This window comes from Aulonocara sp. 'chitande type north' Nkhata Bay, linkage group LG2 (genome assembly GCF_057382095.1).
Source record: "Aulonocara sp. 'chitande type north' Nkhata Bay isolate Kocher_YH1m ecotype deep benthic linkage group LG2, A_spYH_male_GT1.1, whole genome shotgun sequence".
NCBI classification, from domain to species: domain Eukaryota; kingdom Metazoa; phylum Chordata; class Actinopteri; order Cichliformes; family Cichlidae; genus Aulonocara; species Aulonocara sp. 'chitande type north' Nkhata Bay.
The window spans coordinates 16,998,260-17,014,174 of NC_141345.1; the positions used below are offsets into that span (position 1 = coordinate 16,998,260).

The following is a 15,915-nucleotide window of genomic DNA, read 5'->3' on the forward strand; positions in this document are numbered from 1 at the left end:
AACCAGTTGTTGTTTAGTCTACCTGTTTTCAGCTATCCAGACAGATGTCACATGTCTAATCAGTTAACAGTAAGCAATTGTTACAATACCAGGTATAAATTAGTATGTTTATGCACGTTTTGATGTTAGAGCCCTGACTCCAGTTCAGGCCTGAGATGAGGAGGAAGAGGATGAGGGGAAATAAGATAAGATAAGATAAGACTTTATTGATCCCACGACAGGGAAATTTTTGCGTTACCTCAGCTCAGGTACAGATATCACAAGGAAATACAAAAATACAAATAAGTACAATCAATGAAAAAAAAAAAAAAAAGTAAGATAATACACTATATACAATGGTAGCATACACAGTATGTGATTATGGATATGGTTGAAAATATGCAAGACATAAACTATATAGCTTGACATAACTATTGTACCACCACTATTCCTATGTATACACATGTACACACACACACATGTACACACTAAATATACATATCTATACATATACATACATATATACCTACACATGTCCATACACATGGAAGGTCCATTATGCATGAAGTGGTGACCGTGGATGTTCACAGTGTCCAGTGACTTATGACATCGTGATTGAGGCGTTATAGAGTCTAACTGCTGTTGGGATGAATGATCTGCGAAAGCGCTCCTTCCTGCAGCGAGGGTGAAGGGAGGAAAGAGCAGTGGTGGAGAAAAACATAATGAGAAATAGACGATGAAAAAATGTATGTACAAATGTTAAATCGTCATAAATAATTTGAAACAATTTGAAATTATGTATGTGGCCAGTCTCTCGCCACATCAATAAAATTAAGTGGAACACCAGTGTCCATTTATTCAATATGGCCGCTTCCACAAACGTCTCCTCTTGTGTATTTTTAATAGATTATGTTTATGAAAATGCATCAATTTGTTGGAAGATTTAATTAATTTAACACAATAATCTGTGTTTATTTATGAGTACAACAATCTTTTTCTTCTATTAAATAACCTCAAAAATTACATATTGTACCTTAAAGTGTGCAATCTTTAAACAAACCTCAATAATAAGAGAACTTGTGGATATTTGCAGGAAGCATGTATCAGATTGCAGACAGTCAGAGGGTGACCCTGGTGACACACCCTCTTTTAGAAACCAGGAAAATCCGTTCATATTACTGCAATGAAAAAGAAGATGTCTGTTTGTTTATTACACTGACATTTGATTGACAACTTATACATACACACACATTGCCTGCTACATGTACAGGACTCTCTTTTTCTTAAAACTAATTTTTAACATTTATCTTTATCTAGATGTAAATTCTTTCTCACGATACGTTGCATGGTGAGTTTATATGTGCAGGGCTCTGGACTCTCACGATGCATAAAATTAGTTCCTCTATACTGCCATTGTAGGCAATATAAAGCCTGTAGAGTGTATATCAGTAATACGTTCACCAGTGTGTTCAGTGAGATAAGATTTGATGGTTAAGAATGAGAGGTCTGGGAACGATGTCTCTGTGTGAAGCATAAATTCTATTCTTCTTCCTCCCATGAGCTAGGTTCTTTTTTGCTTTGTCATGTTCTCAGTAATAAAAGCACACCATAGAAAAACTTGACTTTCATGAAGGACACGAACCATGCGGCTGAGAAATGTCACAGGCACGGGGACTTTCACTTTCGAGCTCTTTTTGAACTGAATGGATGACCAAGCAAATCTGGTTTAATATCAAAATATTTGCAAGGACATAATATTTAACTGAGTGAAATAGGTAGGAAAATGCTCCCATGAGGCTCTGCTGTGCTGTGGCCATTGAGTTGTGGTGCTAGGTGCTTCTGTTTTAGTGAAGAATGCCATCAAGGCGTTCCAAAGGGCACCCCTCTGCTTATTTCCCAGCAGGAAGTGTTATCCATCAAACTTAATAAATAAGCGAGGTAATAACTTTTCATTCAGCGCTCAAAGTTTATTATCAAACGGATCCCAGTCTTCATTTTCTCCTTCATTGCGCTTCTGTGTCCTCTGTCACTCCTGCTCCCCTTCAGGACATTTATTACCTCTTTATCAACTAATTCATAATTATCCTGCGTCTCTCTGTGCCTTTCTCTTTGGTGTCTCCCCTCTCTTTCCTCTTTCTGTTAACCTTTTCCTATCTCTCTCACCCCGCTTCCTCTCCTTGCCTCTCCATATGCCTTCCCTCAGAGGCCCACTAATACATTTGTTATCAACCTAGTCCCTAATTAACATGCCCCCTCTCTGTCTGAGTCGCTCCTATCTCTATTACTCCGTCCAGATGTCTTCTTTTGCGCTCTCCTATTTCATTCTGACTTTTTCTTCGTCACGCATCTTCTTCAGTCTCGCTCTCTCTTTTTTTAATATATGAATTTCAGGATGGCTCCTCATCCTCACTTCTGAGGCTCCATTATCTGCAGACAGACAAATTGTCTGTCTGAAAGCCAGCAGGACTCAGAGATCCATTTTCTGTGTGAAGGTGTGAGCTTGTGTATCTCATTTGCTCTGAGCTTCCTTTGCTTCAGCGTCGTGTCTCGGTATGCCTGCGCTGTGTGTGTGTAACCCTAGTGGTTTTCAAGCTGCGGTTTAGGAGTCCTTGGCAGGCTCCCATGCTGGGTTCACAGGGTGTCTGTGTGATAGCCATTAGCATTTACTTTCCGTGTTGCCCTGTAACATCTCCTCCTCAGCAGAGCTGCTCTGAAGGTGCTGCATCTATGCTTGAAAAGAAAGAAACAGCTCATTTGTTTTGTACATTTGACATGGGGCACATCTTACAGCAGACTTCATGTAACATTTGCTGTTCCTGATTTTTTTTCTTCCTTTTTCAGCACTTCCAAATATGCCCACACACCCCTTCAATAGAAATTTCCCCTGCTTTTCAAGCACAGCGAACAGTGGTATGAAAAGTAATTTCATCTGTACGGCAGACTTGTTTGCGTTTGTCGTCGATTTCACCCCGAGCTAAATCTGAATGTTTCTGCCAAGACAATAAGTTCGAATGAAGCCATGCAGGGTCGCATTTGTTTTGTCTGCGGTCGTGAACTGGACTGCCGCTGTGTTGCGTAACGCTTTTTGTGCCAGCAAAAGTCAGGTTGGCCGCTCTAATTAACTCAGCTAAATGAAGTGGAAATATGACATGTCAGGAAAGGGTACAGGAAAACATTCAGACGGAGATGAGAGTTTTTAAAGAAATTTAACAGCACAAAATGGGTCCAGGAAAAAAAAATAAAAAATAAAAGAAATTCCACACACATATTTCTTTATTATACCTTTTTGTCGCTATTTCTTATAATTTATAATGTACATAATATTTATGAATGCATTTATTTTTATCACAGTTACAAACATTTTCCTCACAGGGTAAGGCTCTTACTATCCACCTGTGCCAAGTTGACTTTAACAACAGGGTTTATTTTTTGTAGGCTGAACTATTTTTATTCTTTATCCTGCTGCTGTAACGCAGTGATTTCCCTTGTGGGATCAATACAGTATTCATCTATGTATCTGTTATCTAATTCAATTTCATCTCATATCGTCAAAGCAGACTTCCTCAACCATATGTCTTCTCACCAGTACCATTGGTACTGGTACCATTACACCCATCCCATGGATTTTTGGATTTTTTTTTTTACATTCTGCTGTTTCGGTCGATACGCTTGCTCAGCATAAAATCAAAGCTATCATGTTCAAAGCCACATTTGTGACACCAATAATAGCTATTACAGCTATAGAAACTTTATGTCACATGGTTCAATCTAGATCAAGAGATAGGACTATGAACTGTATATAAATGATGGACACAGATGATTAAAACAAATGTGTCTGCGTTTTGTTCCTAATAGCCAGCAGGGACAACTATAGATCCAAAATGAATCTCTCAGGGAAACAGTTCTTCAGCTCCATTGCTCTATGAGCTTTCCTAATGAGTTTATGGTGTCAGTAACTTGTCAAGTCTTATCAATGATGATCTCCAATGTGTAAGTTATCGTCTCTGCTACTTATTCTTATGCATTAAATGTAGACGTCGTGACCCCAACCCTATGCCGCAATTTATGCCGTAACATAATGTCCACTCTCCTTCAGTAGTACTGGATCAACTCGAAGTGAGAAACTCCAAATAGCGTGATCTACTGAAAATGCATAATGCAATGCAGGCACAACCCGCACAAGTAGAGGATTTAAAATATACACAGAAGTATCAATCACACATTACAGTAAAAAAAGAAGATAAAGCAGAGTATGCTTTACCCTCACAGGCAGTAAGAGAGATGGATGTAGCTTCCCAGTTGGAAAAATGAGCCAATGTGGAAGTGCTTTAAGCCTGCATTCTGTCTAAAAGCACCAGATGGCGATAACTGTAGATGCAGAAAGGTCCTATAGAAATCTGTGGGACTATTGCTTTCTTTGTTAACCTGTGTAAACAGTTTCCTGCTGAGTTCATGGTCTTTATTCACTCAGTTTATTTCATGCTGATTAAAAACTGTCTGATCAGCAAAGTTCAAGCAGAAGCAAAGAAGCAGAACAGAAATGATTGCTAACCAGTGGGTGACGTCGTGGTTGTTTCTATCGTTTATATACAGTCTATAGAGAGGATGGTGCATATTTAATTCTCAGTTTCATCTATTTGATCAGCAGTAATATCTGATGAATCTTGTAGCAGGCAAAGACTTTTCTTGCATATTGTGACTACGAAAGAAACCGAGTTTCCTACAGTGGGAACACATGCAGCAGTAAATTCTAATGAGAATGCTAAATGGCCTGTATTTGTATAGCGCTTTACTTAGTCCCTAAGGACCCAAAGCACTTTACACTACATTCAGTCATCCACACATTCACATACTGGTGATGGCAGCTACATTGTAGCCACAGCCACCCTGGGGCGCACTGACAGAGGCGAGGCTGCCGGACACTGGCGCCACTGGGCCCTCTGACCACCACCACAGCAGGCAACAGTTGAAGTGTCTTGCCCAAGGACACAACGACCGAGACTGTCTGAGCCGGGGCTCGAACCGGCAACCTTCCGATTACAAAACGACCTGCCAACTCCTGAGCCACGATCGCCCACGAAACACGTAGATTGTTTATGTATTTTTGCTAATTAATCTTTTAGAGCGCTCACTCAGTGTCTGCAAGTCGTGCAACAGGAATATCTCAGTACATCCAATATGTATACTGTGTCTTAATCATGTTTTTATTTTATTTTGCAGTTGTCTAACGGTGTATACCCAGATTTGTATCACAAATAAACATTAGTTACATGTAGTTCTACCATCTCTTGGATATTTTTTATTATGTGTGTAATTCTGACGCTGCTGCTAAGCACAGTAAAGATGAGAGAAAAAAAATAACCTTGGTTGAGCCTCATTAACCTGTAGATAGATGACAGTGGTTTAGTGGGAACAGACTGCAAGCTGTAACCCTTCAGTTTGCCCATACAGCCAGTGGAGAAAATGGCTAACAGGGAGCTCAATCAATAGGCTAAGTGTGTGTGTGTGTGTGTGTGTGTGTGTGTGTGTGTGTGTGTGTGTGTGTGTGTGTGTGTGTGTGTGTGTGTGTGTCTTCTACTAGAGCTCGTGTGTGCATTTGCATTATGGGTGTCCGCGCGTGCACATCTCTAACCACGCACAGGCTGTCTAAATGCATATCGATCCTGAGGTGTTGTTTTGTGTAATTGATGGTCTGCCTTGTTTTAGTTTCATTAAGTGCGACACACACACAAATGATGACTGATGAAGTCAGCTGAAGCTTGATTTATCAGCACGATTTTTAAAAGTAGCCTCAGGACATCTTTTAGCTGCCGGGAATTAGACCCTGATGCATTTTGGAGAGTGCGTGAGCAGTTCCTTACTCCCGGTCCTTGTCCCCTCTGAGCCTCACGACCTCACTCACGCGACAAGGCAAAGAGAGAGAGAGAGACAGATGAAGCATCACAATATACATGCATTGGATGCTCGTATCCAACAGAGATTCACTTGCTTTATCCTTGAGCACATATACAAATATACACTCAGTTGGTCATACTGTTTGTGTTTACTGTTGTCCATAATCCCGCATCTCTTCACTGCTGTTTCAACGTTTGCCTTTCAGATCATCTCTTTGATGTGCTCTCATCATTACTTTCCTCTCATGTAGCTTTTATTTTGCTATTCAAAAGATGATTGGACTAGAGGGAGGAAGTTTTTTAATGTTTGCTGTTTCAATGTTTTCATTTTCCCCTTGTTGGAAAACCATTTATAGATCTTTAAACTCAGTCTTCCGAGATAAGCTTGATATTTGGTGGTTACGCTTTCCTACTGACAAAAAGATTACAGAACAAAATCAATCGAAATCATTTAAATCGCTGAATAAATTATACAGGTTGGAATTCTTAATCTATAACTGTTGTGCACGGCCTGCACCTGTTTTATTTATTTTTTTGTGTGATGCTGGAATACAGGATATAAACAAGGGACATAGATACCCACTGACTGAAATCCCCCTTTTAAACCTTGAGATTAGCTATGCTGCAAAACAATGGATGTGACAAGAAAGTGCACGCGAAGTCGGACACTCACTGGTTGACGATTCGTGATTGAAACCTCATTAGCTAATGAATGCATAGTTTTATACTACAGACACTCAAGATTTACAAAGCTTACTTTTCCATTCAGTTTGATACAGAACAAGTGACTGAGCCCATTAACTCATCAGGAAAGTGTTTGCAGCAGTCAAGTCAGAAAGCTGTTTTCCCATAAAAGTCTGACGGACCAGAAATCTTTTTGCGACCACAACTATTACCAGCTGGAGGCTGTGAGGTAGTCAGACTCGAACGTCAAGGAAGGTGGTAGGGAAGCAGACTATGCAGACATTTTGGGTTTCCAAGGTGAGCAATTTATTTGCAGTGAACTTAATTTAATGTATAACTTAACAAAACTTTCCCCAAATCAATTCATTTAACAAAACTCAACATAACATGGCTCTGGTGACACAGCTCACCTCTCCTCTCTCCTGCATCTGGTAGAGACTGGCTTTAAATAGGGCCATCAATTTCCCTCCAATTGCCCAGCCAGTACCACTCACTCAACTGAGGGATCTAAAACTCTACTCAGGTTATCTAAAAACACAAAACCTCTACACACTTCTAATATGCACATTTACACAACTAAATGGCAGTATTAACAAAAGGAAAAACATTCAACAAATCCCTTTAAACATTAACACAAACAAAAGGAAGCATCTCTCTGGAAAAAGAAACCCCTCCACATGGTTTGACCTGATGATGTCATGTGTGACATGATCAGGACTTTAAAATGAGGAAATGCCAAGCGGGCGTTTCCCCACACCTGACACTCATGAAGACTGAAAAGACAAACAGAGTAAGTATGAACAAATGACTTAATCTGTAACATAATAAAGTATAAAGAAACATAACTTAGTATTTGTCTTAATTTGCAGAATGTTTGATTTGCCGGCAACAAAACGCTTACACAAACAAACCCGGGATAGTGAGTGAAGCAATGTTACTTGACAAATAGCAAATCATAGCAAATACATAGAAACAGAATAATGTGTACAATGTGCAAAAAAAAGGTAAACACATATGGGACAAATGGAGAGAATTACAACTGCTTCTCCACTTTGTCACACTCCCCCCCCCTTAAGGCACTCACTCCTCCATGGAACGGGACAGAAAATCGGCCACCACATTCTTGTGCCCTGGTCTATACTGGATCCTGAAGCGAAATGGCTGTAGGGACAGATACCATCTAGTGATTCTGGCATTAGAGTCTTTCATTCTGTTCATCCATTGTAATGCACGATGGTCAGTTTCCAAAACAAACTCATCACCCATTAGATAGTACTTCAATGTATCCAGAGACCATTTTATTGCCAGTGCCTCTTTCTCAATAGTGGAATATTTCATTTCCCTAGGAAAGAGCTTACGGCTTATATACACCACTGGTCGTTTATCCTCACCCTCACCCTGCAGCAACACTGCTCCAAGTCCTTCTCCGGAAGCGTCCGTCTGCAAAGTGAATGGCCGGGTAAAATCCGGGCACTGCAAAACAGGTTCACTACACAAACAGTTTTTAAGATCAACAAAAGCTGCATCACACTCGGCAGTCCATTTAACCTTTGTGGGGCTAGATTTGCGAGTAAGGTCACTAAGGACTGCTGCTCTAGCAGAGAAGTTGGGAATGAAGCGGCGATACCACCCCGCCAGACCCAAAAACGATTTCACTTTCCGTTTGGTCGTAGGAGGTGGGTAGGCACTCAGGGCTTCAATCTTTGACACCTGAGGGCGGATGACCCCACCCCCGATGACGTAACCCAAGTACTCCACCTCAGACTTAGCAATGTGACATTTGTGTGCATTTATGACAAGCCCGGCTCTCTTAATCCGTTGAAAGACATCAGAAAGATGCTGAACATGATCCTCCCAGGTCTCGCTAAACACCACAATGTCATCAATGTATGCTGCAGCATACCCATCTGCACCTCTCAAAACCTCGTCCACCAACCTCTGAAATGTGGCTGGTGCACCGTGCAGACCAAAAGGCATTGTTCTGAAGCGATAAAGTCCACTGGGAACTCTAAAAGTTGTCAAATCTTTCGAAGACTCAGTCAAAGGTACTTGCCAGTAGCCCTTGCAAAGGTCTAATGTCATAAGATACTTAGCGTTCCCCAAACGCTCAATCAGTTCCTCTACTCTTGGCATCGGATAAGCATCAAAAGCAGAAACAGCATTGAGTTTAGAGAAATCCACACAAAATCTCTGTTTAGGGTCATTTTTCTTCGGCACTAGAACCACTGGACTACACCACTCACCTCTAGATGGCTCAATGACCCCCATGTCAAGCATGTCTTCCACCTCTTGTTTTAATGCTGGCATCAGCTTCGCAGGAACCCGTGAGGTGGTGTCCCTAATAGGTTTTTGATTGGGACAGTGGAGACGTATCTCATGTTGGATGAGATTGGTGCAACCTGGTTTAGTGCTAAAAAGATCAGCAGGCATAATTGCTTTCACCTCTGTCTGTTGTTTGGAAGTAAGATGACTCACATCAGGAACTAGTTGTTGACCTGCTGGAGAAGGAAAGAACAGCTCCCGTGGTTCCTCCTCTTCGACCACGGCACGAGCCCAACACTCTAGTGAAGATGCTGGCCGATCACACCATTCTTTCAACAAATTGACATGAAATATCTGATGCTTCTTGCGACGCTCAGGCATGTACAGTTCATAGGTAACTGGACCCACTTTCCTACTGATCACATACGGTCCCTGCCACTTGGCAAGGAGACTGTTCTCAGATGATGGAAGAAGCAGCAAAACCTTTTGTCCCTCTTGAAAAATCCTCCTACGAGCTGCTTTGTCATAACTCTGCTTCTGACGTTGTTGGACACCAACCAGATGAGTATTGGCCAGCTCTTGGAGCTCCTCAAGCTTATCTCTCATTTTCAGTACATATGAAAGAACATTGCATTGTTTTCTGGGATTTGGAGCCTCCCAAGCTTCTTTCAACACATCAAGGGGACCCCGGACAGCGTGGCCATACAAGAGCTGGAAAGGAGAAAACCCTGTGGAAGCTTGAGGTACCTCTCTGTAGGCAAAGAGCAAGAAAGGAAGCCACTGGTCCCAATCCGCTCCTGTATCTTTCACAAACTTCCTCAACATAGCTTTAAGGGTTTTGTTGAAACGTTCAACAAGGCCATCTGTTTGTGGGTGGTAGGGAGTTGTCTTAATACCTTTGATCCCCAGCAATCTATAGACTTCTCTCATGAAGTTAGATGTAAAGTTGGACCCTTGATCAGTAATGATTTCTTTTGGGATGCCTACCCTCGAGAACATTTGTATTAAGCAGTTGGCAATCTGACGAGCTTTAACCTTTTTTAAGGGGAAAGCCTCGGGATATCTTGTAGCATAGTCACACACTACCAAAATATACCTGTGCCCTGCACTGCTCCTCTCTAATGGGCCTATGATGTCCATCGCAACACGAGAGAACGGGGTGTCTATGACTGGCATAGGGATCAGGGGAGCCCTGTCACCTTTCCTTCCGGGTGCTGTTAACTGACACTCGGGACAAGACTTGCAAAACTGCACAGTGTCCGTAAACTGCTGTGGCCAGTAAAATCTAGTTGACATACGAGAGAAGGTTTTGGCTTGACCCAGGTGTCCTGCCCAAGGGACTGAGTGAGCTAACTGCAGTACTGTGGATCTTAAACTCTTAGGCACAACCAACTGGTCTCCAACCCTACTACGGCGATATAATAGCTCGCCCTTTAGGAAAAATAGCTCTCTGCCTCTCTCAGTGACCTCTGTTGCGTTTGTGACACTCTTTAAAAACAGGGGAGCTAGAGATGGATCCTCTCTTTGAAGCTGAGCCATTTCATCAGGTACGACTAGTAATTCATCACATTGTGGCACTGGAACTGGTTCAGTGAACTTTGTCCCCCTCAGCTTAGCCTGTCGTCTCTGGGCTCTGCTCTTTCTTATGCGACCCTGACTTAATCCTTCAAAATCAGTAACATCACTGTTAGCGAAAGGAAATTCACCCCAACCTAAACCTTCTTCCGCGTGATGCTTATATTTTGACCTGGTGACTGCTACCATAGACTCAGCTGTAACACTTGGGTTGATTTCCTCTCCCCTGGCTATCAGATCTCGCAAAATGGGAAGATCACGGCCCAACACAACCTGATATGGCAGTTTACTCATAACTCCCACGGAAAGTAAATACAGCTTGCCGTCAATCTGAATATTAATGTTGGCAATTGGGTAATCCACATCATTACCGTGAACACACCAAACTTTTACCTTGCCACAAAATGTAGCATCCCTAGGAAGACATTCCTGCCTAACCAAGGTACGGCTGCTTCCTGAATCCAGAAGAGCCACACATGGCTTTTCCTCAATAAAAACGCATGTGGTGCGCTCATGCTGAGAAGAGGGCGCTGAAGACTCAACTTCATCTTCGACACCCCTTGAAGAAAAGCACATATATGTGTTACTGACAGTCTGACTTGGACAATCTGCCCTAAAGTGACCTGTTTGACCACAGGAGTGACACACTAAAGGCCCACGTTGCTTGATTTCCCTAGCCCGACTACTAGTGGAATTATGGGGGCCCTGCCTGAAATTCCTAGTTTTTTGACTGTTACCACTCTCTGTCCTACCTGCTATTACAGGGGCTAATTGTTTGGGACTTGCATAGTTCTTTAGTGGCCGACGGGCTGCAAGAAAAGCATCAGCCAGCTCTGCTGCTTGCTTAGACGTGGTTGGGTTATGCTCCTTTATCCACGTGCGCAGTTCGGGATTGAGAACTCTCAGGAACTGCTCTAAAACAATGACGTCACCTATTTCATCTTTGGACTTTTCTCTTGGAACTATCCACTTATCATACAGTTCTTTCAAGCGTGTCCTTAACTCTTTAGGTGTCTCGCCATCGCCCAACGTAGTGGAGCGAAATCGGAGTCTGTAAGTCTCTGCACATATTTCAAACTTTTCAAGAACAGCTTTCTTCACCTTTACATAGTCTATAATCTCATCAATGTCCATGGCTACAAAAGCAGCTCGTGCCTTACCAGTGAGAAGTGGAGCAAGATGTAATGCCCAATCCTCGTGTGGCCACTGGCACCCGCTTGCGATCCTCTCAAAGGTTGTTAGGTAATGCTCAATGTCTTCGTCCTCATTATAAGGCTGCATTTTAGGCCCTTTCCAAACTGGTGGTCTTGTTAAGGAGGCAAACTGAGATGCTGTTGCGGCCTCCATGACGTTAGATTGTAACTGAGGCATTGCTGGATGCTCCGCAGTAGGCCTCAAACGTGTCTCTGAATCTGCTGTTGCACCTTCCACCAACAGCTGATGCTCTCGACGTTCTGATTGCACTTCCTGCTGGAGCTGAGTGAACTGGTGCTGAATTTTCCGCCAGCGATCTTCCTGCCGCTGCTTCTCCAGTTCCCATTGGGCCTCTCTGTCGCTTTGTTGCCTCATAAAACCACGCAGGAGGTTTGAAAGTTCAGCAAGGTTATGCAGTTCAGTACCTTGCTCTTGCTCTGCTTCCTCTAGCTGATTGAGCACTGGAGGCTCCTCACTTGCAGAGTCCATTGGCACTTGGTGCTTTTTTGGTCTGGCCCCTTTCTGCATTGCTGCTACCTACTGGCCTGGAGCCACTGCTGCCACCATTTGTGAGGTAGTCACACTCGAACGTCAAGGAAGGTGGTAGGGAAGCAGACTATGCAGACATTTTGGGTTTCCAAGGTGAGCAATTTATTTGCAGTGAACTTAATTTAATGTATAACTTAACAAAACTTTCCCCAAATCAATTCATTTAACAAAACTCAACATAACATGGCTCTGGTGACACAGCTCACCTCTCCTCTCTCCTGCATCTGGTAGAGACTGGCTTTAAATAGGGCCATCAATTTCCCTCCAATTGCCCAGCCAGTACCACTCACTCAACTGAGGGATCTAAAACTCTACTCAGGTTATCTAAAAACACAAAACCTCTACACACTTCTAATATGCACATTTACACAACTAAATGGCAGTATTAACAAAAGGAAAAACATTCAACAAATCCCTTTAAACATTAACACAAACAAAAGGAAGCATCTCTCTGGAAAAAGAAACCCCTCCACATGGTTTGACCTGATGATGTCATGTGTGACATGATCAGGACTTTAAAATGAGGAAATGCCAAGCGGGCGTTTCCCCACACCTGACACTCATGAAGACTGAAAAGACAAACAGAGTAAGTATGAACAAATGACTTAATCTGTAACATAATAAAGTATAAAGAAACATAACTTAGTATTTGTCTTAATTTGCAGAATGTTTGATTTGCCGGCAACAAAACGCTAGTGATGGGCAGATGAAGCCCCATGAAGCACTGAAGCTTTTCATCCAATTGGTTCACCCCAACGCGAAGCTTCATGAAGCTTCATTTGCTCTAGCAGGACACCTACTGGACGTAAAAATAATAGCTGGCATGAATTTGAAGAGTGTGGCATTTTGCACACAGCCTGTAAATGTCAACAACAAAAGGAGTGTGTAAAACATGTATATTGTAGTGATGGCAGTATACTGTGTATATTTATAGTGGCAGTATGGGAAATGATTATTTGGAAATGCTTGAAATGGAAATGATCATTTACTGTGAGGTGAGGTGTGGTTGGGGTGTGGACAGTGGTTGTGCTTTTGTAACGTTGAGGTATGGACAGCTACACACTGCCTGTTCACATTTTATTCTGTAAAAATTTTCACTGCTTTTATGACCTTTTTAGTGGGGAGAACATAGCTAGGATTTAATGATTTAACAAATCTTTTGAATCCTTTGTCCTCCACAATGCTAAATGGCTGGGAGTCCTCAATCACCATGCTGACCAGGTCTTCATCTATTTGAGATTGTTCTCCTGAGGAAAGACAATAAAGATAAAGCACAAATATAAATATCACATACGTAACTTATAACAGTTGTATAATATTGTTATATCATTTAGTAACATTACTGCATCCTATATTATCATTGCATTTGATGGCTCACCTGGTCTTGCTCCACAATCGGTGTCCCCCTTATTCTCATGCAAAGCTCTGTAGTGCCTAAGCATGGATAAGGTGTTGTTGTTGTTATATCCCAGCTCCCTGGCACATAGAAAACACTTCACCTTGTACAAAAGTCAAGACAGCTCAACATAAATTGTATTGCACCATCAGTATCATGAAAATACATCTTCTGTAGAAATTTACATACCTTGTTGGGAGGAATAAGATCAAAATGTTCCCACACAGGGGAGGACATCCTCCTCTTCTTAGCTGGCTCCATTCTCTCCTGACTTTCCTCACTCTCATAAACCTCCAAACGGTCTCCAAACTCTCACTAACCGCAACTCTCCATCAAACACCCACATTTTTGAATGAAGTCTGAGGGGTTTATATCGCTGTCATATCTCGCGGCAAAGTTCGAACCACTTCATGAACCAGTCACGTGGTACAGCCGGGCAGCGAGGCTTCGGACGTCATCATTTTCAGCTCCTCCCATAAATGAAGCAAGCCTCGATACGCGCTTCGCGGAAACGCCCCCTCCATTACTCGACACACGCTCCGAAGCCTCGATACAGAACGTCCCATCACTACAAAACGCTTACACAAACAAACCCGGGATAGTGAGTGAAGCAATGTTACTTGACAAATAGCAAATCATAGCAAATACATAGAAACAGAATAATGTGTACAATGTGCAAAAAAAAGGTAAACACATATGGGACAAATGGAGAGAATTACAACTGCTTCTCCACTTTGTCACAGAGGCCTTCCGCTAAATTTCATTTTTCTGAGCTGGAAGCTACGTCCATGTTTTACACTGTCTATGGATACCAGTTAAATACCCAGCTCTAATGTCTATGTCTAAAAATAAAGTCAACACAGAAGTGCCAAAAAACTGCAGTTCTTCTAATGCCCACTTGAGGCTGGCTTCAAATGTGGGTCAGTCCCATAGACTTCCATGTAAAAAAGACTAACTCTGCAGAATTTAAAAGCTTGTTTTTACATATTTGGATAGGTTCTGTTTTTGTAAACGCTTTGTTGCTCACACCTTTTTTTCACACCTATCTTATCTTATCTCAGGCAGAATTGAGTGTACTATGGCAGGCAGTGATCTGCTAAGCAGTTTGTTATTAAAAGCAGGTCAGGTTGTGTTCAGGATCCAGGAAACTGTGCAGCTAGTTTGCATCTCCACCAGCCTGCAACAGCAACACTGTGTCCTCATACCAGTGGAGCAAGACAAACATCTGCATATTATTTGCCTACAATCTAAGTAGCATCTCACTGCAAATCTGTCCATCAGAGTTCAAGAGCCATGCAGACCATGTTTATGTTTGCAGAATATTAAATTGTTTTATATATTGTATTCAATGTTCCCTCTAAACTGCGCACGTGCGCAATTGCGCACTGCTGGCACGGTCTCTGTGCACAGAAAATCTGCGTTGCGCACAAAAAAAATTTAACCTGAATTTAAATTAAAATGAAAACTTTAACAATTCTGTTTTGCAGTGTTAGTCAGTAAGTGACTGGCTGCTCCCGTATGGGATTAGAACGATGCCACCTTATCTCATAGTCCAGCCAATGATGCGATTCTCATTCGTATATACGCAGCTAATCAACGTCGTTGTCAGGCTATGACAGCGTCCTTATGTGCCGACACCGGTGTTTTAGCTAGCAAGTGAAGCCACGTTAATGACAACGTGTACAACCATTGGAGATGTGAGCAGGACAGACGGAACAATTAACGGAAAAACTGTGGACTTTGTACCAGTTTTTAAATTGTGTTGACCGGCCATGTAAACCAGAGTTATGATAAAAATATCTAAGAAACTGTAAAAAAGGCTCAAAAGTGCTCTCCGCCTGTGAGCAAAAACAAACCCCACCCCCTGTCCCTTTCCTATTCGTCCAAAAAATGTACCATGTTGACCAATCAAAAAATGATATGGCAACGTGGCATCTAGTTGTTAAGAAACGGGGGGAAGTTTTAGGAGTGACGGCGGTGTTTTGAGATGTGAGAGATTTGCGACGTTTAGCGCAAATCTTGTGTAGTTAGTGTGTAGTGTAGTCAATCCGATTGTTCAGTGATGACGTGACGAATCCTACTTCCGGGCCTAAAGTAGTCTGCGTTTAATATGGCTTTTGTGTTGTTAACATGTTTAATGTTATGTATTTTCTTCTATTTGATCTCAAAAAGCTCCTAAAACATTCAGTGATCACTGTTGACCTCCCTCGGCTTTTATTACCGCTAATCATTTATTTAAGCTCAGTTTTTAAAACCTTAGGATGTAACTACAGCCCAGCCCATGCAGCAGTATATGAATGACTAACCTCGTATTGTGGATGGATTATCTCAGTTGTTCTCCTGGCTGAAGTTTGGTCCTTTTACAAGCATCCTGCCATGCGA

General features: G+C 42.1%; 1 protein-coding gene and 1 long non-coding RNA gene across 2 annotated transcripts in view; one reads left to right on the forward strand and one right to left on the reverse strand.

Annotated features, from left to right (window-relative positions):
* Positions 1–15,915, forward strand: part of aff2 (AF4/FMR2 family, member 2) — a 223,691-nt gene that overhangs the window by 16,703 nt on the left and 191,073 nt on the right. The window lies entirely within an intron of this gene.
* On the reverse strand, positions 13,239–14,066 carry LOC147337557 (uncharacterized). Its single transcript, XR_015124837.1, has 3 exons — positions 13,723–14,066; positions 13,516–13,636; positions 13,239–13,384 (listed from the first exon to the last, which is right to left on the reverse strand). It is a non-coding gene; the product is annotated as an uncharacterized LOC147337557 (long non-coding RNA).